Source organism: Microcaecilia unicolor, chromosome 3 (genome assembly GCF_901765095.1).
Source record: "Microcaecilia unicolor chromosome 3, aMicUni1.1, whole genome shotgun sequence".
Classification (NCBI taxonomy): domain Eukaryota; kingdom Metazoa; phylum Chordata; class Amphibia; order Gymnophiona; family Siphonopidae; genus Microcaecilia; species Microcaecilia unicolor.
In genome coordinates, this window is record NC_044033.1 from 94,794,910 (window position 1) to 94,821,902 (window position 26,993).

The following is a 26,993-nucleotide window of genomic DNA, read 5'->3' on the forward strand; positions in this document are numbered from 1 at the left end:
AATACACGCGCCTACACCAGTGCAGGATATTTTTTGGTGTGCCTTAGTAAAAGGGCCCCTAAAGGTGTGTACATGGACATAATCTGGTCCCCATCCCCACCTGTCCCTTGTCAATTCTATTCCATTTCCACTCCATCTTTACCCCATCCCCATCACATTGCTATTGTCCCCATATCATCCCCAGTCAATTATTTTCCATACTCTCACCATCCCCACCTTCTTCTTTCCTATTTCCTTGCTGATCCCACATTTACAAGATTGTGTAAATCCACACTTAACATAAAATGCTTACTATTATTTATTAACATGGACGGAGAGAAAACAATCACGTCAAACTATATTAAAATAATAAACCATCTACAGAGCCAGAGCTCAGTTCTGTTCTACGTTCCTTGATTGTTCACCCTGCAACTGAAAAAGAATGTTCTAATGATATGCTGGTGGCAGGAGTTCCAAGCAGGAAGCAGGCAACACATTTCAATTTCGGCCACACTTGGGACCTCTGTTGCCAGTAGGTAGTAAGAGATAAGCAGAACTCCTTGGCTGAGCTTGATATGTATGTATCCACTTCGATAATCACTGAAGCTGTTTCCCTGCTCTTGAATAAGTCTCAAAAAAACCTGCCTCTGATTCTTCTTGTTTTGGATGTTTTTTTGTTGGTGATTCGATAATCGAGCTGCACCTCGACTAAATGTGATCTGCTGTCAGTGTTCACAGTCTGTTTATGGCACTGTTTCACCCTTCGTCTGTCATCAGTTCTAAATGACCCTTCAGCCTTGGATCCAGAAATGTTGCTGCCAAGTGTGACTCTGTAACTGTAAAATAGCAATCCAGGTGATCTGCAAGACAATTCTTTTACAATGCTATCACATAGCTATCTGAACTTGCAATTTGTCAGATGCCATTTCAACTGATATTTTTGTTGGGATCACCAGATGTATCTGTCGACAGTTCTTTTGTAGCTCTGTCAAATGGTTTTAACATCATAACAACTGCCAGCAAGGAGTCATCAATTGTGTACAATTTGGTCAAGAACTGCTTGTTTTCACCTGGTTCAGTGGCAATTGCATGTAGCTTCTCCATATTCTTTGTCACAGATTTCAATATCAGTAGAACGCTGTTTCACTGAGTTGACATGCACTACTTGAGCATTTTCTTCAGTGAACAGTTGACTTTTGTTTGCTCCTTACTCAATATAAGCAGCTTGCTTACCTCACTGGAGAGGCCATTTGGATCAATTTGGAGTCCATGAGAAAGTATGAGATAAGATTATGACCTGTGCAACCTATCCAAACCTCATCTTGAAATGCTGCTTTCAAGAGCAATGGAGGACTAATCATTAAATACAACTGACAAATCAAACCTCCGAAATCATAACCTATTTACCGATACTTCTTTACTGTACTTGTCACTGTAATAGTAACCCTATACTGTATTTGTTCACACCGGAATCTGTAACCACCTCTCCAGAACAATGTAAGCCACTTTGAGCCTACTAATAAGTGGGAAAAGGTGGGATACAAATGTAACAAATAAATAAATATTAGTAGCAACTCATAGAGAAGACTGGGGTTTCTGTGGAGGAAAAAGCCTCAGAATTTATTCTAGCTCTATAATTATATTGTGCTTCTTAATTCAATCATTGACATAAAAAACCTCCTTCAAAACCACAATATAATATGTTTAGATATGGTTCAATATTATTACATGTTTATTGATTTTGAGGGGACAGAGCAAGATGGTGATGACAGCATTGCCTTCATGTTGAGCTCTGATTTTCCTTCTTTTGAATTCTTGCTTACCTCAATCGATATGGGCAAAAAGAGGAAGGGATCAGTCCAAGTGACCGGGACCCCAAAGGTTATCGTTCTTGTTACCGGCCAAATGGATGATTTTTTTTACCGGAGCTAAACTTCAGTCTGTTCCTCGACCTGCTTGCTGCTGGGAGAGTCACTTGGATGGGAGACTCACACTCTCCCTTGTCTATGATGTCACACTCAGCCCCGAGGAGAGAAAGTCCCCTTTTTGCCCCTGTAAGACTTCATCAGGTGTCAATGAGGTACGAAGCAAGGCTTCGGATGGAGATCCGCCTGACGGTTTCCTAATAGAGGGTGAACACTCTTGAAAAGCTGGAGTTGAATTTTCAGCTAAACAGACATCAGAAGTAAACACTTTGCCTAGATTTGACAAGTCCTGGAGCTCTGTTTGGACTGGATATCTCTTCAAAACCACAAGAAAACACTCTTGAGACTATCTAGAATGCTATTACTGAATTAAAAGTTTTCTTATTTGAAAACATTCAAAATTAAGCAATACAAGTTGAACAGTTTTCTGTATTAACTGGATCTCATACAATGCAACTCACTAGACATGCAGAGAAAGTTCAGAAAATTGACTTAAAGTTTGTTAAATTGGAATATTTGGACACAGCTATAATAAAAGACAATTTAATCATTAACAGAAAAGTGGAATTCTTAGACAACAATGCACAGTCAAAGAATCAGAGGTTTATTTATTTTCCGAAGCAGTCTTCTATATATCACCTGCTAATATGTTGATGAAATACATGAAAGAAAGTTTTAAAGATTCCATCACCACCTTTACTCCCCCCCCCCCCCTTTTACAAAGCCACGCGGCAATGCCAACACAGCCCATTTACTTTGAATGGGCTGTGTCGGCATTACTGCACTGTCAGCCACTAGCGCAGCTCTGAAAAAGGGAGGGTTAGTGATTAGATCTTATAATATATCAACTCATTGAAAAAAACATCTTGTAACATTCTAAATCCTGATGTTTCACTGGATCTGATAGCTTGGAAGAATATACAGTTAATAGAGGAAAACCTAGACATCATACTGATGTGGCCACTTTGATTGCAACTTTCAAGGAAGTGATTGATAGTGATTATGAAGATATTTTGCTCATTCTTGGGATCTCTTTATTGATATAAACATTTGGGTATTTCCTGATATTGCTAGAGATAATCTGGCCTGTCATGCATGAGGGTTGGTTCTATCTCAAATTTCCATATAAATGTTTTATCTGGTATGAACATGTAAAATATGATTTGTTTTAAACCCAATCCAACTAACTTTGGTGCTCATTTTCAAAAAAAGAGAGATGTTTTAAAAGTGGCACAAAGCAGCAGATGGATGTTTTTCCCACAAAAATGCCTATGTCATGATTTTCAAAAATCTGAATTGGGACATTTTACTCTGCGGTTCATCTAAATTGCAAGGAGGCATGTTGGAAACATGATTTAGGTAGGACTTGGATAGGCCTTAAATCTGGGCGTATTTCAGTGATAATGGAACAGAAAAAAAGGTCCACAGCGGTAAAGAAGTACATTTTTATCTAGCCCTGTTTCAGTCACGACTAAGTCAGAAAGAGGTTCCCTAACTGACCAGCTGACCACTGGACGGATTAATGCATAACCCCCGGCCACCCCTTAAAACTGTAACTGTGACAATAGATACCAGGTTGTATGACAGCTCCAGTTATTATGGCCATTCCCAAGAAAGCAGCAAGCAAGTGGAAGGAGTAACCTAGTTGTCAGTACAATGGACAGTGAACAAACAAGACCCAGGTTCAATTCCCACTTTAACTCTTTCATTTCAGTACAAATATGTCAGCCCTCCTGGAACACAGAAATATCTCCTATATCTAAATATATAAGTGACCTGTAAGTCAAAGAGCTATTGTAGGAGTGGACCTTTAGGTACAGTAGGTTTTCTCTGTCCTGGAGGGCTCACAATAAAGGAGTTTTAGGTTGGATTTATGCCTGGGTCCCTTTACGTGAAGTCCTTTGCCCTGAACACTAGGCTGCCCCTCTGCACTGCTGGGATGTCTGTGTGATCAGTTTACTAGGAATGCTGCCAGAATCCCTATGGCTTGTTTTTCTATGTTTGTCCCTGGACACCTGCAGATGGACATTTTGAGTATGGAAATATCTAGCTCAAAGCCATAAATAAACCAGAAATATAGATGTTTTTCTGGTTCGATTATGACTAGCTGCTAGACTTTGGTTTGAGACGTTTTCAGAAAAACATCTCAATTCAGACTTAGATGTCATATCGAAAATGCCCCTCCACCTTTTTATCCCCTAAAACCCTTATTTCACATCCTCTTGATGGAGCCTTACAGGTGGTTGGACATTCTGAAGATTCTCTATGCCTTTAGTATAGAATTGGCTGAATGTTTGCTGGCAATCTGTTTTGTCTTTGCCAGTTTAATAATTTTTTTTCTTTTTGTCCCCTGTACTTAAAATATTCATCCCCTTCATGGTGGACTTGATTAGAGAGTTATAATCTGCCAAAATGCTAGATACAAATCAACAAATATTCTCACTTTGTTTATCAATTGTCTCCCTCATTGCCAAATTTGCTGTACTCATGTACCAGTGTCATCAAAGTGAGCTCCTGTTTCAATTTTTTTTTTTGTTTTAGCTGAGGTGTCAGTGTCAAGTTTCTGAGTTGCGGTGTGCATGGGGACATAATCTGGTCAAAATAGTAGAACTTTAACCACTCATTTGTGAATATTAATCCTAATCAGAAGTGGTAAACTGTAGTAAATCTGTGTAACATCTCATACCAAATTCTGCATTATTATCTTGCCAACTAAATCCATGTGCAAGTTTACTTAAGATGGAATTCCAAAGAGAATTATTATTATTATTATTATTATTAGCATTTGTATAGTGCTACCAGACGCACGCAGCGCTGAACACCTGATACAAAGAGACAGTCCCTGCTCAAAAGAGCTTGCAATCTAAATAATACAGACAGACAAGACAGTTACGGGTGAGGGAATTAATGGGAGCTAAAAAGCAGCAGTGAAAAGGTGGGTTTTCAGCATAGATTTGAAAACAGGTAGAGATGGAGCAAGACGTATAGGTCCAGGAAGTCTATTCCAGGCATAAGGTGCCGCGAGAGAAAAGGATCGAAGCCTGGAGTTAGCAGTGGAGGAGAAGGGGGGCGACAAGAGAGATTTGTCCAGCGAGCGGAGTTCACGGGGAGGAGTGTAGGGAGAGATGAGAGTGGAGAGGTAATGAGGGGCTGCAGAGTGGATGCATTTAAAGGTCCATACAAGAAGTTTAAACTGAATGCGGAAGCAGACAGGGAGCCAGTGAAGTGACTTGAGCGGGCTAGTGTGGGTATAATGATTCTGGCGGAAAATAAGTTGTGTTGCAGAATTTTGGACAGATTGGAGAGGAGAGAGATGGCTGAGCGGAAGACCAGTGAGAAGTAAATTGCAATAGTCCAAGCGAGAGGTGACAAGGGTGTGGATAAGGGTTCTGGCAGCGTATTCAGAAAGGAAGGGGCAAATTTTGCTAATATTATAGATAAAGAAATGACAGGTTTTAACGATCTGTTGAATATGCGCAGAGAAGGAGAGAGAGGAATCAAAGATGACTCCAAGGTTACGAGCTGAGGAGACAGGGAGGATGTGAGAGCCATTAACAGAGATAGAGAAAGGGGAAGAGGGGAGGTGGGTTTAGGGGGAAAACGAGAAGTTCAGTATGAGATGTTTACATGGGAAAAATGCCTCTTAACGTCAGCGGCCTGAATGTTTTTATCTTAACAGATTCGCTACCTGAGAAATAACAGCAGACTCAAGGGAGAGAATCGATACACAAACTATATTGGAAGGATAGCCAGAAAGCCATACGTCTGAGTTATTGTGAACTACACCAGAGTTTCCCCTGACGAAGCTCATAAGGAAGGGCAAAACGGGACCCCTTTGATGGTTGGATTGACACTGCAGATGAGCAAAGAATTTAAAGATAAGTGAATGATTTAAGTCACAATGTTAGATTCAGCTATATTTGCTTCCAATTACATACATTAAGAAACAGTCAAAAGAGAAAGAGACAGAAGTAAACTGGGGGGGGGGGGGGGGGGGTTTGCCGGTGAAGAGAGGTGGTTCAGCGAATCTGTTAAGATAAAAACATTCAGACTGCTGACGTTCAGAGGCATTTTTCCCATGTAAAAATCAAATTCTTTTTGGAATTCCATCTTAAGTAAACTTGCACATGGATTTAGTTGGCAAGATAATAATGCAGAATGAGAATTACTACAGTTTACCACTTCTGATTAGGACAATCTGGTCCCCATTCTCTCCCATCCCCATTCACTTTTGATCCATCCATCCCCTCCTATCCCCTCCCATCCCTGTGCACATCTCTATCAGAAACTCATCTTTAATTGACTCTTAATCACTGTTACCCTAGAATGCAGCACATATTTGAGATGTAGAAGCTAGACAAGTCCATGCTCAAATGTTAATATCATACAACCAATCCCCCACAATGCAAGCCAAATTATATTTATCTATGTCTGGGACCCAATATCTCTGTGCTGCCAAGTCCTGTGCCCTCCCCCAGAGAAACCTCTGAATGAACTTTCTTTTAAACAGATGTATCAGTAACAAATGGACAATAGACAGCTAATGTGATAAAACTTATATTGATAAAAAGTGTACACAGGCTAGTCCCAATTGATTTAAGCCTCAATTTTATTAAAAACAATCATAGATAAAAGTGGAAACTATAAATCTGATTAGATTGTCCATACTCCTAACATGTTTTAGCACCTTGCCAAAATTGTGATTTAAATAAGCTGAACTGAGTTATGTCTGGGTTTGAGAACTCCTTATGTGCAACCATATCGGAGGTCACCTTAGGAGGAATTACTCTCTACAACTGTAAAAAACTGCCCCTGAAGTAGGCACTGAGGTGCCAAAGGTGCACTGCTCTGTATTTTATTGATATTCTCTGTACAGCTATTTTGGACCTCTTTTTGCTGTAAAACTAATGTTGAACATATTTGATTTCCCAGCAAAGCGAGGGGAAGGAATAGCCACTGCTGTAGTTTCACTTGCACTTGCCATAAAGGTAGTTTGATATTAAACGTATGTAGATATTGCAAATCCAAAGACAGTATTGCCCCAGATATCTAAATATACCTTCAGCCTATTTTGAGGGAAATACTTATTGTCATAATTTTTTAATGTTTGCTCGGGTTGGAAGCACCTCTGATTTTTCGTAAGATAGTGTTTAACCTAAAGAAGAACAAAACTATACATCTAGTAGAGCTATAGAAATGATAAGTAGTAGTAGTAGTAACTGAAAAATCATCTAGTGCAAATGAGAGTCATATGGATTAGTTGAATTAGGGAGGAAATTATCAATGTGGGCTACCATTAAGATGTGTTATTAGTAACTAGCTGGTCACTATTCAGCTAGCAGTGGTCAGTGTTTCTTTGAACTCTGACAGCCTCAAGCAGAAAGGCCCTGATATTCAGTGCCAGGTTATGTCCAGACATTAGCATTGAATATCCAGGTCTGACCAGCCAACAGTTTGCTGCTGGGATCTATGCAGTTGTCAGTCAATATTCAGTCAGGACTCACATAAGACCTACCAATACCCCCTCTCTCCCTCCTTCCCCCTTAAAAAACTCTGTCCGCCATGCTGATCCACACGATCACTTCTCCAAGAATATCTCTATATGAACTAGGTTCCTCAAACCCCTCCAGCCTCCCCTCCGGTCTACATTTAGATCCTTGGTGGTCCAGGGGGGTCATTGGAGCAGGAGCGATCCCTACTCACTCCTGACTGTTATGGACCCTGCAAAATGGTTACCATTAGACTGCAACTAGTAGCCATTTTGTTATAGAATTGCTGCTGCCCCAACAAACCCCTAGACCACCAGGGATTTAAAGATAGACCCGGGGAGGGGGGGCTAAAGGGGTTGGGTATGGTGCTGGGGAGCCTAGTTTGCACAGGACAAAGGAGGTAGATATGGGGGCTCAAGTGTTTTTGGGAGGATCAGGACTGTGGGGGATCACTATGGGTGAGGCCCAAATATTTTTGGAAGGAACTAGGAAGGGTGGGGGATGGGAAACTCTTCATGGGGGTGGGGGTGGGTGGGAGGAGAAGCCTAGATGGCCTCAGACTGCTATCCAGAAGTTATCCTGGCACTGACTGTTACTCAGTGTTGGTGCCCAGATATCTAACTGGGCAAAGAAAGGACTATTTTTAATGTGGTCCTATCTGTCTCATTAGCATTGTGGACACTAGCAATGAATATCACTGGCACTCATATAACTGTCACCTCTTCCACAACTTCACCCTTGTGATGACCATCTCCTGCCTGGTTTCAGGTTGGGTAATTAGTGCCAATATTCAGTGGCACTTCTCAGTTACGAACTACTGAATATCGGTTTTTAGCCTGCTGAGCACTATTTTAGCAGGCAGGAACCTCTCCTGCCCATTTAAATCACTTTGAATACTGACCTCCAGATCTCATTGCATAAAATAGAACAATCTAGTGATAAAATAATACATCTTAAGGATAGCACATGTTGATAACTATGCCCTAAGAGATCATTATCCAAAGTGACAACTTTTTATTTGTCCTAATATCTTTATTAAAGAACTTTTGAAATAAAAATCACCAGAATAGCAATTATCTGTAAACAAAGTTAAATTTAGCATTTTGGTTTCAGATCAATCTTCAACAAATTGATCTAGATTTCTCCACTTCCAATGGAACTTCAATCTATGGTTTTTTTTTTAATCTCATCTGCAATTCTAGACATGAAAGGTTTTCCCCCGTTATTTATAATTAGTTTAACTGATAGAGCTGAAATAAATTTGAATCTATATTATCTAACTCTTTCCATGCCCATCAATTTTTATATTACTATTTTATATGACAACTGATCTGACAAGTTTAATATTTCAGACTAATATGTTTTCAGACAGGAACAGTAATAGATCATATGTGAAAGCACAAGCATCAGTACCACAGGACCACCATTGGCTAATCTCATCTGTAAGAAAGTTGGAAACTTTAAATAAGCTGTATGGGCAAAAAAGAAAAACAATGTTTGGGTAACAAAGGAAAATAGAGAGAGTTGAATTAATTTGCCCAAAAATAGCTCCCACTGTTTGGCAGTCAAAGTCTTTTACCTAGACCATCTGCATGCCAACATTGCACTCAGCGACTTTTGATCTGAATAACCTTATAAAAATGAGGGCCTGAATCAGACAGCAAGATACTCTCAGGAAAGATCCTCTAGCATTCAATAGTCTTGGACCTTAGTTAGCCTATTCTGCTATGGACAATTGCATATTGGAAGTGGAACCAGTTGAATAGAAAAGATTTAAAATTTACGTCCTGAACTAGATATTCCTTAATTCCCAAATTTTCCAACTGATTGGTTTGTTTATCTTGATATCATTATTGAACTAGTTATGTGGTTTTAAAGAAAGAGAATCTATTATTTTATTAGAGCCTACCAAATGTCTAAAAGCATTCAAAGTAGTTCAAAGTTAAATTATCACTAAATACCCTCAGCAGGACATACTTGTGAAGATATTGATAGGATTTGGGCTTATCATCAACTCTTCCTGGATTAGTTAAACTGGCTTTTCTGAATGTTCTTGTAGCAAATTATAGTCCTCCTTGTCTCATGAGGAAAAAGATGTGATAATGAAGAGTCTGAAAAAATAATTCCAACTTTTTGTAACATCACCTTTAGTCTTTTTACTACAATGTAAGGGCTTTGTCTTTCCTTTAAAAAATTAACAAAGTGGACTAAGCAGAAGTTAATTCTTTTGCAGGTGGAAAGATAATTCACACATTTTTTTTCAGTTGTGACCAATAGAGTTTGTGCAAACTGAACACCTGGATACTTTATACTATTACTTTTTGATGAAAAGGATGTTGGGAGAGATCTGCAATATAAGCTGAGGAGTGGCCTAGTGGTTAGGGTGGTGGACTTTGGTCCTGAGGAACTGAGTTCGATTCCAACTTCAGGCACAGGCAGCTCCTTGTGACTCTGGGCAAGTCACATAACCCTCCATTGCCCTATGTAAGCTGCATTGAGCCTGCCATGAGTGGGAAAGCGCGGGGTACAACTGTAACAAAAAAAAAAGTATACTCAACCAGTTCACATGATTCTCTGAAGTGGCAGTGAACTGATCTATTAGTATATAAGTATAGCCATACAGGGACAGACCAAACATCCATCAAGCCCAGCATCCTGTTTCCTACAGTGGCCAATCCAGGTCACAAGTACCTGGCAAGATCCCAAAACAGTACAATACATTTTATGCTGCTTATTCTAGAAATAAGCAGTGGATTTTCCCCAAGTCCATTTTAATTATGGTCTATGGACTTTTCCTTTAGGAAGCCATCCAAACCTTCTTTAAACCCCGCTAAGCTAACCGCTTTTACCACATTCTCCAGCAATGAATTCCAGAGCTTAACTACATGTTGAGTAAAATATTTTCTCTGATTCATTTTAAATTTATTACTTTGTAGCTTCATTGCGTGTCCCCTAGTCCTAGTATTTTTGGAAAGAGTAAACAAGCGATTCACATCTACCCGTTCCACTCCACAAATATGGAACAGAATTGACCTTCAATAAGGCTATCACATCATGTGCTTAAACAGACAATTTGCTCCCTGATTCTTTACACCTTATACCTTGAATATCTGGGTTCATTTTCACAACTAATATCAATGGTTATATAGTAATATTAAATAAATGAGAAAGGGGGCACCCATGCCTCGCTTCTTTCTTTAAACTGATTTTTGGATTTAGTAGACCATTAACATAAACATAAATAATGGGTTTGGTATATAAAATCCATACCATTTGCATTGGGCTTACCACAGCTCAGTAAAAGGGCACCATAATTAGAATACATTTGGCTTGAATATGTTGTGAATTGTTGTGTGATGAAACATCTGCGGTGATTGACTGTCACATGATGAAGTGGATCTCTGTGATTCTCTGAAAGTCACTGGTAGAAGTGCTAAATTATGTGATTACTGGAGAATTCTAACCCCTATAGGCCTTGGATTTTTGGACCCGAAGTTGTATACCTGTATACCTGTTCAACCTCCATGCGGAATCAAAACTTAATTCAGTACCTTCAAACCCCTCCAATACACTTGAGATCCATGGGTTGTTTTTCTGAGTGTGGTTTCTTAATTCCTCAAAATTGTACTCGAGGGCATGCGGTAACTGAAGTTTTTACTGCATGGAGGAAATCAGTTCTACCTGTGTTTCTGGTTTGCTGTCTAAAGATGTTGTACACTCAAGTGCAGAATTTAATTACAATTTTATACTCATAACTTCCTGTTTCATTTCTAATATTGCTTCCTTGTTGTCCTTAAGCAGCTCCATTATTTGATGGAGTTCTAACATTAGGGTTTGCAATCACTGTTCAGTCTAAGCTGAGTGGAAGTCTCCAACAGTTGGGGATGGTGCTTCAATATTATGTTTTTATTTGCAAGGGCAGGCAGGTCCTCTGGAGTCCTGTAGAGTGTGCCTGTCCCTCACTATTGAAAATGTTGTAATGAAATAGCACCCCCCACTGGCAGGACTGTAAGTGGAGGATTCCTGCTTAGCTTAGACTAGAGGAAACAGTATTTGCAACATTATATCAGTGTCCTTGGCTCCAGCCATCTTTTGCAATGAAGGCAGATCTGCTTTGAATGTTTAACCCCTTGGGATGTTGAGTAAAAAAAAAGAAAAAGAAAATTAAGCTTCATTGACTTGGTTCTAGAGATGTAAGAACACTGATTTCATCTGCTAATATTTGACAGCGTGAAGAAACCTATGAAGAAAAGGTGTCCTAATAATTTGATTCAGTGGGAGTTTGCAACAGCTGCTTTGGGGAGTTTTTGACTTATGATGGTGATTTTTTTTCCTGTTAATTCTCAGGGTTTATTTCCACTGAAGTCTTTCCTCCACCTTTTTTTATTTGTAACATGTTGACTTGTAAAATCTAGGCTTGTGGATTTCAGCTGCATGATAGAATCCAGCAGATTTTTTGTGTTTTTTTTCTATCATGCTCTTTTTTTTTCAGTTTTTTCAGTTAAATAGCTCCACTTGCTCTTCGTTGATCCAGGGGAGAATCTCCCTTCCAATTATTTAATACCTGAGTTTTTCAACACAAAGAACTGAATTCCACTCTGGAGCACGCCAGAATTTCAAACTACCACAATAAATGTATGGTCTTCTCAATTTCATATTAAAGTTGCCATCAGGTTTCCTGGCTTGTTCATATTGGAATAGCTTATACTTGTGGAAGAGTAAAGATTTCTATGCTGTTTGACAGATTAAAGCATTAAGTGGCCTGCAGGTGCATTTTTGCCTCTGCAGAGGGTTATTCTGCCAGAAGTTGCCTGTCCCACTGCACATATGCTTCCGATCTGAAGCTGTTTAAGCCGATCTTTTTTTCCTTTGATCACAAATACTATCTCCCCTCCCAGTGGTGTCCTAAAACAATACTGGTGCCCCAATTAATTCAGAAGGTATGATCCTTGTATGAGTGTAAATTCAGAGGAAATCTTAAGGAACTTTCCAGTCACTATTCAGCCAGCAGTGGTGAGCATTTTTCTAAATCCTGATTGCCACTTGCTAAAATAGACTCTTTCAATTCTGGGCCACGTCCAGGCAAAGTGATTGAATATCCGTGTCTGCAGTAATGCCCAGAAGATATGCAGGTATAGCCGACATTCAGTGCTGCCTTTTCTGCAGATCAACTTACCCAGTTATGAATCTCTTCATAAAGGTGGTTAATAAACACAATAAATAATATTAATAATAATATAATATAGAAATCAGCATGTAAGGCTGAAAGTTTGCCTAGTAGATCCAACAGCCTTGAACAGGCCCTGGAGATAGCAGCTTCATTACGAAGAGAAGCACATCAAGTTAGGGCTTTTTAGCTGGAGAAATTATGACTGGCAGGAGACATGATAGTAGCTTACAAATTCTTGATCATTATAGACTAAATTGATAGGGAATGGTTATTTTCTCTTCCAAATATTAGTCAAACTAGTCCCCCTGTTTACTAAAGCTTAGCTCGAGTTATGTGCAGCAGGGCCAGTTTTAATCCAAGAGAATAATTATACACCGGTTTAAAATAAATTCTAAAAAAGTATTGGATCAATACTTAAACTCTTCAGTCTTATGTCACTTTTATCAAACTTAGTATAAGGATCATCTACTTTTATGGGGATCATTGGATACGGCTGCAGCTCACACCATAGGAACTCAGCGTTCCTTCTTCTATAGAGAAAAAAATGGTTGTGGCGCAAATCGTCATTAGATCACCCTCAATATTTTTCTAATGTGCATTTTCAATATAAAACATTTATCCAAAATGTGTATAGTAGCAGCACTTATTGTTATCCAAAATGTGCATAGTAGAGCAGCAACACTTGTCTTTTAAATCAGTAGCAACTTTTAAAGACAAGTGTCAGGGTGAAAACGTCCAAGTGTCAGGGACGTCCTTGCTTTTTTTTCAATTATGGGTCAAAGACGTCCAAGTGTTAGGCACACCTCTAACACACCCCCTTGAAATTTGGATGTCCTTGCGACAGACTGCATTTGGAGACGTCCAAAATTAGTTTTCGATTATACCAATTTGGACATCTCTGGGAGATGGATGTCCATCTTCCGATTTATATCGAAAGATGGACATCCTTCTTTTTGAAAATGAGCCTGTTACTGTAGCCTTCTTGAAGCCTGCCTAACTGAATATGATCTTCAAAGCAGTTACATGGTCTTCTTTTCACACTTTCACTACACTTACCCCCTAATTCTATAAGGGGCCCTTTTACTAAGCTGTGGTAGGCTCTATGCGCGTGCAGCACATGCCCAAATGAGACACCATCAGGCCAGTGTACATGGATGAATTGTTTATTTCCTCCTACACACACCAGTTTCGGTGGTAATTGACACTTTGCGCGTACCGACTGGTCACCGTGCATGTAGCGCGTGAGCCTTTACCGCTAGATCAATGGGTAGCATTAAGGGCTTAGGCTGGTTTTGGGCATGCACGGGTTTCATTTTTACCACAGGCCCTTTTCCCATCCCATTTAAAAAAGCGCCCTTTTGTAGATGTGGTATAAACTGGCCCAGCGTGCGCCACACTACCACAGACCACTTTTTACCGTAGCTTAGTAAAAGGGCCCCTAAATTTCATTGCCCAACTTTATGCTTAGCATGCACAGTTGGGAGCGCAGTTTATAGAATAAAGTCAGTTGCGCATGTAACTTAATTAAACAATTGTCTGTTAATTGGAGTTAACAGCCAATTAGTGGCTTACATTGGTGTTAATTGGCACCAAATGGCAGTTGCACATGCACAACTGACCTGATTCACTATTCTAGAAGTTGCATGCTCATTGTCTGTTGTGAGCAACGTTTAGGGGGGCATGGCCATGAGAGGGACATAGGCAGGTCAGGGGTATGCCTAAGGGTTGCAAGTACATGTTATAGAATACTAGAGGATATGTTCCTAACTACCAACTTCTAGGTGTGAGCACTTATACCAGCCCTTGACATGCCAGAAGTGCTCTCACCTAACTTTAGACATGAAACTGAAAACTTACACTAGCAATCTATTAACAGCAGTTCCGCATTGAACTAATTTTATGGAATTCATGCTCAGCGCACTTCATCCCAGCATTTAAATGTTGTCATCATTTATAGAATTTACCCCTTATTATTTAGACCAAGCTACAGCGTGCACTGCTGGCCAATCTGTCCCTATAACTTAACAATTCTCGCCCTTGACTGTATGGGCTGCTCAAAACACTAAGAGGTCCTTTTACTAAGGTGCACTAATGGATTTAGTGAATGCTAATGAATTAGTGTTTGTTAAGCACTGTGCAACACATAGGTATACAATGGGCTATGCGGCATTTACCCCTGGATTCTATATATGGTGCCTGAAAATCCACATGGAGACTGAAGCATATTCTTTAACAATGTGCATAACTTAATTGGTTAACTAGCTAATCAGCGCTAAGTGGATGTTAACAAGCAATTATTAGCACTAATTGGCATTAATTGAGATTTACATGCACAACTTTATATTCTATAACATGGTACGCCTAAATTCTAAGTCACATAGTTGAAAAGGGGGCATGGCCATGGGTATGGCATGGGCGTTTCTAAAATCTATGCACATTATTATAAATACACCTGATTCGCACCTGATTTAGGAGTTGGGATTTACACCAAGTAAAATATGGCCTAAATGGATGTGACCAAATTTAGTCATATAGCGAAACATTCAGCGTATTCTATATACAGCGTGGAAATCTAAGTCTATTCTATAAAATGTAGGCATATTTTAGAAAACTTGCTTAGGTGTAATTTTTTTTTCAGTGCAGATTTTTCAGGTGCCATCTAGCCCCCTTAGCATGTATTAAATCTGTAAAAGGACCCCTAAGGCAATTTAAGACTGATCATCCCTCAACCTGGGAGTCACCCAGTTGTGTGCTGCCTGATTCAATCATTCTTGTCTAAGGAAAAGACACGCTGCTTACCTGTAAGAGATGCTTTTTGTAGATAGAAGAATTAATAAGGGATTCAATCCCTCCAACTTCCCTGAGAGTTGTCTGAATATTTTGAGCTTTGGAACTAACTGAAGAGCTGAGGAGACTGCTGCATGTGGGAAGGACTGCACACGCTTAGAACTTTACACTAGGTTCTGAGTACTGGAAGAGCAGTTCCATTTTTGGTGCCATCAGATGACATCACCCACTCGTGTGTCTTACCAGCCCTGCTGTCCATGGAAAACATCTGTTACACATAAGCAACATTGCTATATGTGTCCTTTTTACATTTGTTTTGTCATCTTCTTTTTTATATCAATTAAATCTGTTAATTTAAATACAAAACATGTATTTAAACTGATGCACAGTATTAATTTTAAAAGAAATGTATATGTATGTTTGTGATGGTGGTATGTGCACAAGGCAGAAATTTGAATAGGTTGCTTAATACTCTTGCACTGGCTCTGCAAATGAAGCCCAATAACTTCTGTAATATTTAGGAGCCGCTTCAGAATTCATGTTGAAATAAGAAAATATTCTGTTTTTTTTTCTCTGTAGTTTCAATATTAATTTTCAAAAGTTGGTACATTTCTTCTTTCTAAACTACTTAATTTCCTCGTTACCAATTTACTTTCATGTCTCCATCTGAAAAGATGTTCTTTCAGTTTTCCTTTACAGCCATTTTACTCGATGTACTGCAACATATTTCAACAAGTATGATATTGTGTTACATCCCCAGATCACAGGCTACATTAAACACCTCATTAAAATACCACTCTTATCGCTCCTGCCTCGCTACTCTGCCCTTTAAGAATTAGCGTAAGTGATTTCTAACTTTATTTGCATGCCCCTTTAAAGTGCTTATTTTTCCCTCTTGTTAAATAATTTGTTCAGCGCTTCCTGCTAATCATCACTATTTATTGGTCTAATTTGCCAGTGGTAATACAGAATCTCTCAGTCTCTTTTGTTCAGTGCTGCAGTGTAGAGCAGTTTCTGAACACCAACTGCCTGCCTTTCTTCTCCTTATGGCTTCAGTACGAGATATAGGTCCCTATTCATATTCTCAATATCTATTATTTCTCCTTTAGTTAACTTTATAAATTTATTTGAAAGGAAACCTGTATTATTTATTTATTGCATTTGTACCCTGCGCTTTCCCACATACAGCACGTTCAATGCGGCTTACATAGTAAAGAAAAGCATTACAAAGTACATGTAAGAAGAATATTATAAACTGTGGTAAATATAATGGCAACAGTGCCCAAGAATAATGAATTGGAGTAGGGGAGGTAGACAAGGAAAGGATAGGATAGGTGAAGGGAAGGAGATTGGGGGGGGGGGGGATGGTATAAAAGGTAGAGAATAGAAGGGTGGAGATTGAGTATAAGGGGATTTGGAAATTAGGTCAGAGGTGTGATTGGTGCCAGATTTAGTGTCATCTTCAGATCAGGGGTAGTGTAGGTGGACTGGTAGAATCAGGGCCGCCGAGAGACTGGGCCGGGCCCGGGACAAGGCCGCCCCTGGCCCCCCCCCCCACCCCCACTGCCGGGCCCTTGCACTATATGTAGATCCTTCAAGAGGTAGTGTGTCATGATTTAGGCTCTACACCTTTTCTGATGTTTTGGTGCCACCTCAGTAAAGCCAAAACACAATCTCTCCACTGCAAAACACTATACACAAACTTGTGCAAAAACCCACTCATAACCTTACCAAACCATAACAGCATAACAGCACTAATTCCAAGGACAGGACGAACTACAACCTTATGCGTGGAAAGGCAGCACTATAATTACACCGGGCTCTAAAACACCAGTACACAACCTAATAAAAAACAAAACAAAAAGGGCTGCAAATACTACACACTAGCAGAATACTGTACCTTGATCACACATGAAAAACACATGGCAACAGATATGACATAAGGAACTAGAAATAAAAAAATATGAAGGCTGAACTAGAAAGTTACCTCAAGAAGTCAGACTCAGCATGCAGCAATACTAGAAAAATTGAAACTTGCATAAAAAATATCACAGATACACATTTCCAAAAGCTGACATATTCCAATTAATAAATTCTGAATAAAATACTTTTTTCTACCTTTGTTGTCTGATCATAGTTTTTCTATTCGCTTTGGTCCCAACTTCTGTTTTATGCAGTGTCTTCTTTCCATTTGATATTTTTTCTCTCACCATCCTCCTGTGTCCTTATGCGTCCTGTCTACCATCTGTAGCCCTGTCCCTATCCTTCCTCAAGTTTCGGCATCTGTCCTGAAAGTGTTCCGATCCAGCCCTTAAATTGAGCATTTCTCCTCACTCTCCTCCCCTCCATCCATGTGCATGTATTTCCTGTCTTCCCTCCCCTCCATCCATATCCAGCATTTCTCCTCTCTTCCTTTTCCCTCCATCCGTGTGCATCTCCTTCCTTTGTCTTTCCTTCCCTTCATCCTTGTCCATCATTTCTTCTCTCTTCCCTGCCCTCCACTCCATCCATCCATGTTCAGCTTTTCTTCTCTCTTCCCTTCCCTCCATCCATGTGCATCTCCTTCCTGACTTCCCTCCCCTCCATCTATCCATGTCCAGCAACTCCTCATTCTCTCCTGGCTTCTCCTCCATCCAACCATATCCAGTAAATTTCCTCTCTCCCCTGCCCCCTCCAATCATCCATCCATGTTCAGCAGTTCTTCTCTCCCCTCTGCCCTGCCCAGCAATCTCTTCTCTCTCCCCCCTGCCCTTTTGTCCAGCGATCTCTTCTCTCTCCCCAATGCCCTCTTGTCCAGCAATCTCTTCTCTCTTCCCCTGCCCTCTTGTCCAGCGATCTCTTCTCTCTCCCCAATGCCCTCTTGTCCAGCGATCTCTTCTCTCTCCCCCTGCCCTCTTGTCCAGCAATCTCTTCTCTCTCCCCCCTGCCCCTCTTGTCCAGCAATCTCTTTTCTATTTTCTCTCCCCCTGCCCTCTTGTCCAGCAATCTCTTCTCTCTCCCCCCTGCCCTCTTGTCCAGCAATCTCTTCTCTCTCCCCCCTGCCCTCTTGTCCAGCAATCTCTTCTTTCTCCCCCCCTCTGAGATCCAAGGCCTGCCCCCCCCTCCGAGATCCAAGGCCTCCCCCCTCCCTCCAAGATCCAAGGCCCTTCTACTACTGCTTATCATTTCTATAGCGCTACTAAACTCCCTCCCTCCCTCCCAGATCCAAGGCCCCCCTCTCCTTCCGTCCATCCGACTGAATTCCAAGGCCCCCATCCGTCCCTCCCTCCGAATTGCAAAAGCGATCTTGTTCTTACTTCGTTGGGGGTTGGCGAGAGCAGCATGCAGAAGAGAACGCAGGGAAAAGCGTGCAGGCTCCCGCTTCAGCCTTCCCTCGTTGTCTGTGGTCCCGCCCTCAAAGGCGGGACCAGAGCTGAGAGACAGACAACGAGGGAAGGCTGAAGCGGGAGCCTGCACGCTTTTCCCTGCGTTCTCTTCTGCATGCTGCTCTCGCCAACCCCCAACGAAGTAAGAACAAGATCGCTTTTGCAATTCGGAGGGAGGGACGGAGGGCGGGCCCTGGGAGTCGGAGGGAGGGAGGGAGGGACCTAGGAGTCGGACGGAGGGGCGACCACCCACGGACTCGGCGCCGGCCGCCGGGCCCCCCTGGAGGCCCGGGCCCGGGGACTTTTGTCCCCCCTGTCCCCCCCTCTCGGCGGCCCTGGGTAGAATTAAGTTGGTTGGTTAGGGTAAACTTGCTTGAAGAAATGGGACTTTACCATTTTCCTGAATGGTAAATAGTTGTTAATTGCTCGGATGGGTCTAGGTAGTGCATTCCAAAGTTGACTACCCAGAAAGGAGAAGCTGGATGCATAGTAGATTTTGTATTTGATACCTTATTAACAACACACCTTTAAAAAAAATAAAATTCTTTAGTGAAGTCATCAAGGGGCCCTTTTACAAAGGCACGGTAGGATCTACGCACGACTAGCACATGCCAAAACAAGACTACTGTCAGGCTAGCACACCCCCCTGACGGTAATTTCAGATTTGGTGTGCGCCCATACCACCAGGATAAATTATTTTTTATGTCCTACCGTGCAAGGTGTTTCCAGCATTAATCGGCAGTTGACGCATGCCAAATGGTCACCGAGCATGTAGCGCATGAGTCCTTACCACTAGATCAATGGATGGCATTACGGATTCAGACCATAAATAGGCGCGTGTTGGTTTCAATTTTTATCACAGGCCCTTTTCCCAGCCAATTGAAAAAAAAAAAGCCCTTTTTCCCCAGAGGCGGTAAAAACTGGCCCGGCATACGCCAAAAACATGTGCCCACACTACCGAAGGCCACTTTTTGCCACGGCTTAGTAAAAGGATTGCCAAGTTTGCTTATTTTAAGCTTTTATTATTATTTGGGGGACCTTTTACTAAGCTGCGGTAAGCACTAACGGGTGCACACCACGGGTTTAAAAGCACTATTATGGTGTGCTAGCAGGCATTCTACATAGTTTTGGGATCAGCACTTGCTTCCCACATGCTAAAAAATTGTTTATTTTTTAAATTCTGGGAGTGTCTTTGGGGGGGGGTAGAGAGTAGGTGTGCACTGCTCAAATCACTTAGCATAGTTACACTGCTGCACGCTAACCGATTAGTGGAGGATTAGCACGTGATCCCTAACCGCTTAGAAAATAGGTGCTGGTAAGAGCTCATGCACTAATGGCCATGTGTTAATGGGGAAATTAGCATGTGGCCATTAATAGGGAAAAGGGGAAATGGGTCCATTTTAACCACTGTGCTAAAAGTGGCCTCAGCGTGCGGCAAAGCTCCGCGCTAGGGATAGCGCTGGCCACTTTTTAGTGCTGCTTAGTAAAAGGGCCTCTATCTTAGCTGCATAATGAGGATTTGTAGGAGAAGTTTAAAAAATCCAGTGGCACATATCAAAAACAGGGCCACCAAGAGCAGCGTGTAGCACATGTCAAATCGGCATTACCGCACAGCTAGCACGTGTGCCTGGCGGTAATTCCTAGTTTGGTGCACGCTGAAAAAAATGCAGTACAAAATAATTTTCTGTTTTCTACAATGGGGGCATTCCCGGCACTAATCGGCAGTTGGCGCGCACTGGATGGTTACCGCGTGGGTAACTCATGAGCCCTTACTGCTAAGTCAATAGGTGGCATTAAGGGCTCAGACCGTACATAAATGCATGCTAATTTTCATTTTGCCGCACGTCCATTTCCCAGACCCCAAAAAACCCCTCTTTTTGGAAACATTTCGCAACCTGATATAATCAATGGTAATAAGTCACCTAGATTACTGCAATGGAATCTATGTAGGATGCAAAGAACAAACCTTAAAGAAACTTCAGACCGCTCAAAACATGGCAGCTAGGCTTATATTTGGAAAAACGCAATTTGAAAGTGCAAAACCCCTCCACGAGAAACTACAATGGCTACCAATCAAAGAACGCATTGCCTTTAAAATCTGCACCCTGGTTCACAAAATTATCTACGGCAAAGCCCCAGGATACATGACAGACTTAATCGACTTACCAACAAGAAACACATCCGATTTAATATGAACATATCTAAATCTACACTACCCAAGCTGTAAAGGACTTAAATACAAATCTACCTATGCATCCAGCTTTTCCTACATAAGCACACAACTGTGGAACATGCTACCAAAAGCCTTGAAAATGACATACAACCACCTAAACTTCCGGAAAATACTAAAACCCACCCTGTTTTAAAAGGCATACCCTTCCGATCCAACTTAAATGCCTGATCTCGGCTACACAAGAAAACTAAAGAACGTAATCAATATAACACAACTCTTCTGCTCTACGATTCCTAACGTGGCTCTGCCATATGAACTTTATCTTACCACAACATCACATTGTATTTGTTCACACTGGAATCTGCAAATGCCTTCCGGTACTATGTAGCAACATTGAGCCTACAAGTAGGTGGGAAAATGTGGGATACAAATGTAACAAATAAATAAATATATGTCCCCACAATGCCGCAAGCAACTTTTTGGTGCACCTTTATAAAAGGGCCCCAAAGTTGAGCCCAGCGCAAACAATCTTAAGGGCCCTGCCACCACTCCCATCTCTGTAGCCTGCCATCTCTGTTCCTCTCCCCTTTGCCTGCTTACTGGCATCTCTCTCCCTTCCTGCACACAGGCTGGCATCCTTTACCTTTCATCCTCCCCATGACTGTCGTCCTTCTTTCTTCCCATTTGGCAGTCTTCCATTGTTTCTGCGTGCTACCTGCAGCATCAGTAAGGAGAGCAAGCTGCCTCTGGCTAGCCCTGGAAGCATTTCCTCTGCTGTGTCTCACCTACATAGACACAAGAATTTGTGTCAGAGGAGGCACAACACAGCAGAGGGAACACTTCCAGGTCCCGCCAGAGGCAGCTTGCTCTCTTTATTGGCACAGCTGGCAGCACTCAGAAATGATGGAGGACCACTGAAGGGGAGGAGAGAATGATGACAGTGATATCGGACCACAGAGGGCACATCTAGGTTTTTATAGCTGGTACCTGGCCTGGGGAATTTTGTCCCCTCTGCCCCCCCCCCCCCCCCCCGGGTGACCCTGCTCAAAAATAGCAAGGAGTTCCTTAATTTGATTATTTTTGCTATTTAAAGCTAGACTTACTAATGTGCAGTACTGCATGAGCACACACGAATGCTATTGGTGAGTATCCTGGGTGATGCCATTCATTAAAGAGGATCCAATAAAAGGGACCAGTTTTATACATGCAGGGAATGTTTGTGACCAATGGTGATATATATGTATGGCTTATGGTGAGGTTGCTGGGATTATTTCTTTAATTCACTAAAGAGGAACACTGTGGACAGGAGCACTTTGCCTTCTCTCTTACCCATGAATATGTTAGACCCTCCAGAAAGGAGAATTCACCTTCAAGAGGGTTTGCTGAGGGATAGAGAGGTGAGGGGGTTGAGAGGAAGAAGTTGACTAGGGGGAGTGGGGTCTTTCTGTAAATCAAAGGAGTTTCTGTGACTTGGGGCTTGAGTGATGCAAGGGGGATGACTCAGGGAAGTGGTTATATCCGTGAATTGAGGAATGCTCTGTGAGTGAGAGAACATGTTGCTTTGGAGGTCATTCTTAGAATATGAAAAGGTGTTCCTGTGAGAGGGGTGGTGACTCAGGGAATCTGAAGAGTTGGGTATTTTCTATGGATCAGAAGAATGTAATTTTTGTAACTGGAAGGGACCAGTGACCTGGGGGGTCTTATCTGGTTGTCTGATCCTCAATCTCATGGTCGCTTTTGATGCAGTCAATCATGCAACCCTACTCAGAAGAATAGTGAGTTTGAGGATTCAGAAAAATGTTATGTGATTTCAATCAATTTGTCTGATCCTCAATCTCATGGTTGCATTTCAGAAAAATGTAATGTTATGTGGTTTCAATCATTTTTTATAGGAAAACAGTGAAAAGTGTTATCAAATTTCTGTTGTTCTAAACCCTAGTCTCTCTGATGAGGAGTGCTGCAGGGCTCTCCACTCTCACCCAGACTGTTCAATACATATCATTAGCTATTGAGAGTTATTAGAAGTTTCAGACTAGATCTATCTATCTATCTATCTACCTACCTATTGGACTAGCTTCTGTAAATAGCACCCAAATTTGGGTGCCAATAAAATGCCTGCTGATTGCTATTCTATAAATGGCACTCAAAGTTGGGTGCCATTTATAGAATAGCACATAGCACTAGGATTTGCACCCAGCTTTGGGGGCAAAGATTTAGATAAACTGAAACCTGGTATAAATCTTGACTCATAAGTTAGGCGCAGATCCCCAGAATTCTATAATACTACACACATATTTAGTGAACACCCCTGACCTACCCATGCCCCTCCCATGGCCATGCCCTCTTCTGAGTTGTGTGTTATATGATTTGTGTGTGGATGTTTGTAGAATACCGTTTAGCAAGATGCGTGTGCAAATCCAAATTGTTGGCAATTAATGCCAATAATTGATGGTGCCCAATAACTAGTGATAATTGGCTCTATAGCTAATTTAGTTACAAGTGCATTTCAGAATAGTGTGGAAATTTATGCACTACTTAGAGAATCCCCCTGAGTATGCTGATATTCATATTCTGTTACCTTTGGACATTTGGGACTAGATTCTATATAGGCCCTGTAAAAATTGGCACTGAAAAAAATATGCCTCAGTGTATTCTATAAACTACACTTAAAGTTAGGCATGGTTTCTAGAATACGCCTAGGGCCCATCCACAGGACTAAATCTAGTTGCATGAATTTATGCTAAGTAAAACTTGGTGTAAATGCTGGCAACTAACTTAGGTTGAGAGCATGTGTATTCTAAAACAGTGCGCATAATTTATAGAAACACCCATGAACCACTCATTCCACACCCATGGCCACACCCCCTTTTCAGCTGTACTCATTAGAATTTACGCGCATCACTGTATAGAATATGCTTAGCAAGTTGTGTGTGTAAAATTCTAATTAAAGCCAATTAAAGTCAGTAATTGCTTGTTAAGTGGCAATTATTGGTGATTATTGGCTTGTTAAGATAAGTTGTGCAAGCTAATCAGAATACAACCTGATTTGCACGCGCAATTCAAGTTGCATTGGTTTATGGGAGGTGGTACAACCAACATAATCAATGTTTACATGTAGTGAGGTAGTAGACGAATCATAACAGGCTAAGAGTAACCCTTATAAGACAGCGGATCCATGGTTAGAAACTTCTTGCATGGCTATGCAATACTCAGTGCCTCATCTTGGTGCAGAGAAGCTCCATTCAGTATCAGAAATAAAGAACTTTGACAGGTAAATACTGCCTCTACAATAGCCTTCTGAAAACTGAGACTGGTATTGCTTCCACTACAGAGATTTAAAACCGATATAATTTATATTGGGAAGCCACGAGACCCAACACCAGACTGCAATTCATTGAGAGCACAGCAGATAGGATTATGATAGGGTATAATTGCTGGAGTAGGGCAGCTCTTTTATTGATAGTACTGCTTTGGCTACCTATCAAGTTAAGAATTACATTCAAAATTGGTATTCTGATGTTTAAGTCAACACAGCCTAGGGATCTTAGAACTTGCCAAATAAAATTACCTGGTAGGTGCCAACCAGAAACTTGAGGTTCAGCCAGGAGCAGAGATTGGTTATTATCTCAATGAATGTTTTTAGATTAAGAAGAAATACATCAAGCACCTTGCTTTTGGAATCTGCTGCCAGTGGCTCTCACTTTTGCTTATACATCAAAATTTGGTTACTCAATTTGACTGACTTGCTTAGCCCAGGAAAGGTAACCTCACTGTCCTTTGCAAATACATCTGATATAGGTGTTAGCTTGAGTTAGGCTGATGAAGGAGAAAGGATGATTTAGGATGCTTGTTTTTCAAATTTATTTATATAAACCTATTTTGGTATGCTTGAATTTTAAAAAACTGATGTCCATTTTAAAAATCTTGATTGTTTTAGTTATCTGCTTATTTTATAGTGCCCATAGCCATTATGAGGGTAATTCCTATAGTTGATCACATTATTGTTTAGTGTTTACCGTATGCCTGATATATCGCTTTATAAGGGGATGCTCAAAGTGGTTTATAAACAAAAGGGTTAGGAAAGGAATTCCATTAAATTAATGAAAAGCTAGGAAAGGAGAAGGGAGGAGAACAGACTTGGCAATATGCTATACCTCCGCTGGGGGCCAGGACAAAAAAGAGAAGTGGGAATCCAAGGAATCCCAATAAAGTTAGGGCAAGGTAAAAAGTAAGGTGGCGATTCTATAAATTGGCGTCTCAGTTTAGGGGCCCTGATACCATGCACTTAGTGCTAATTCTATAACAACATCTTGATGCCAAAATTACATTATAGAATGCTAAGGTAAGTCGGCATTAGAATGCCCAAGTTTAGGCATGCCCTCTTATGCCATGTCAATCTAATTTGATGTGCCTAAATGTGTCAAGTAACATGCATAATTTATTTAATTCTGTAAACTAAGCATGTAATTGGGAGACATGCCCATGGCCCACCCATATACCGTCCCCCCAATCATAGTAACATAGTAAATGACGGCAGATAAAGACCTGTACGGTCCATCCAGTCTGCCCAGCAAGATAAAAGGTGCTACCTTATAGAATAGAACCTAATGTCCATAGGTGCCTGTCAATCCCTCCTCTCAGTACCCTTCTCCACCACCGCCAACTCCAGGCTCCGTTCATTCTGCCTCGCCTCACCCTATGCTTAGAACAACCTTCCTGAGCCCTTACGCCAGGCCCCCTCCCTGCCCGTCTTCAAGTCTTTGCTTAAAGCCCACCTCTTCAATGCTGTGTTCGGCACCTAGCCCTTACCATTCAGTGAATCCAGACTGCCCCAATTTGACTGCCCCTATTGGACCGACCGTTCACTTGTCTATTAGATTGTAAGCTCTTTGAGCAGGGACTGTCTCTCTTTGTTAAATTGTATAGCGCTGCGTAACCCTAGTAGTGCTCTAGAAATGTTAAGTAGTAGTAGTAGTAATTAATAGCACATTTGATACATGTAAGTGGCATAATCTCTAGGCACCATCATCTAGAGCTGTCTTCTATGTATGTACTCTTTGGATTCTGCTGGATTTTCAAAGCAAACATAGGCAACATACATTTGCTCTGAAAATTAATAAAGCAAAAGTATGCACACATATTTACACCTCTTATTTTCTGTTTGAAAATCCAGACATAGGCTCATAACTGCTGCCCTTCCTTAATGTCATTCTCAGGAATGTCTCCTGAACCCGTGGGTAATATTGTGCACATTCAAGGGTCCATTCTATAACTGGGTGCTACAAGTTATGCCTCTAGATACTGCACACTGAGTGCTAATTCTATAATGTCATCTGGGCATCTAGATTCTGTTATAGAATACTAGTGTAAGTTGGCATCTACTACTTAGATTTAAGTGTACCCATTTATGCCATGTCAATACCAGTCAAAAATGCACACTTTAGCATGAAACTTATAGTATTTTGTAATATACGTGTGTAAGTGGGAGCCCTGCGGATTCCACCCACATGTACCCCTTGCATTGATGTGCTAAGTGAGTTACACACCTCACTTATAGAATTCTGCTTAGAATACTAGCACTTTCATTTATTCTGTTTTGGATCGCAGGAAATTAGTATTACTCATCTCCTTAGATCTTTTGGCAGCATTTGATTTGATTGACCATTCTATTCTCCTACACCACCTATGATATGTGGAGGGGCATTTTTGAAAGGGACGTCCAAGTTTTGATTTGGACATCCTCGCAAAATGTCCCAATCCAGGGGCGGGGAAACCTGTATTTTCAAAACAAGATAGACGTCCATCTTTCGTTTCGAAAATACTGTCAGGGTCGTCCAAATCCTTAAATTTGGTTGTCCTTAGATTTGGTCGTCCCTAGACATGAACGTTTCTGATTTTCAGTGATTTTCGAAACTAAGGACGTTCATCTCAGAAATGACCAAATGCAAGCCATTTGGTCATGGGAGGAGCCAGGATTTGTAGTGCACTGGTCCCCCTGACATGCCAGGATACCAACCGGGCACCCTAGGGGGCACTGCAGGGGACTTCATAAATTGCTCCCAGGAACATAGCTCCCTTACCTTTTTTTTTCCTTACATTTGTACC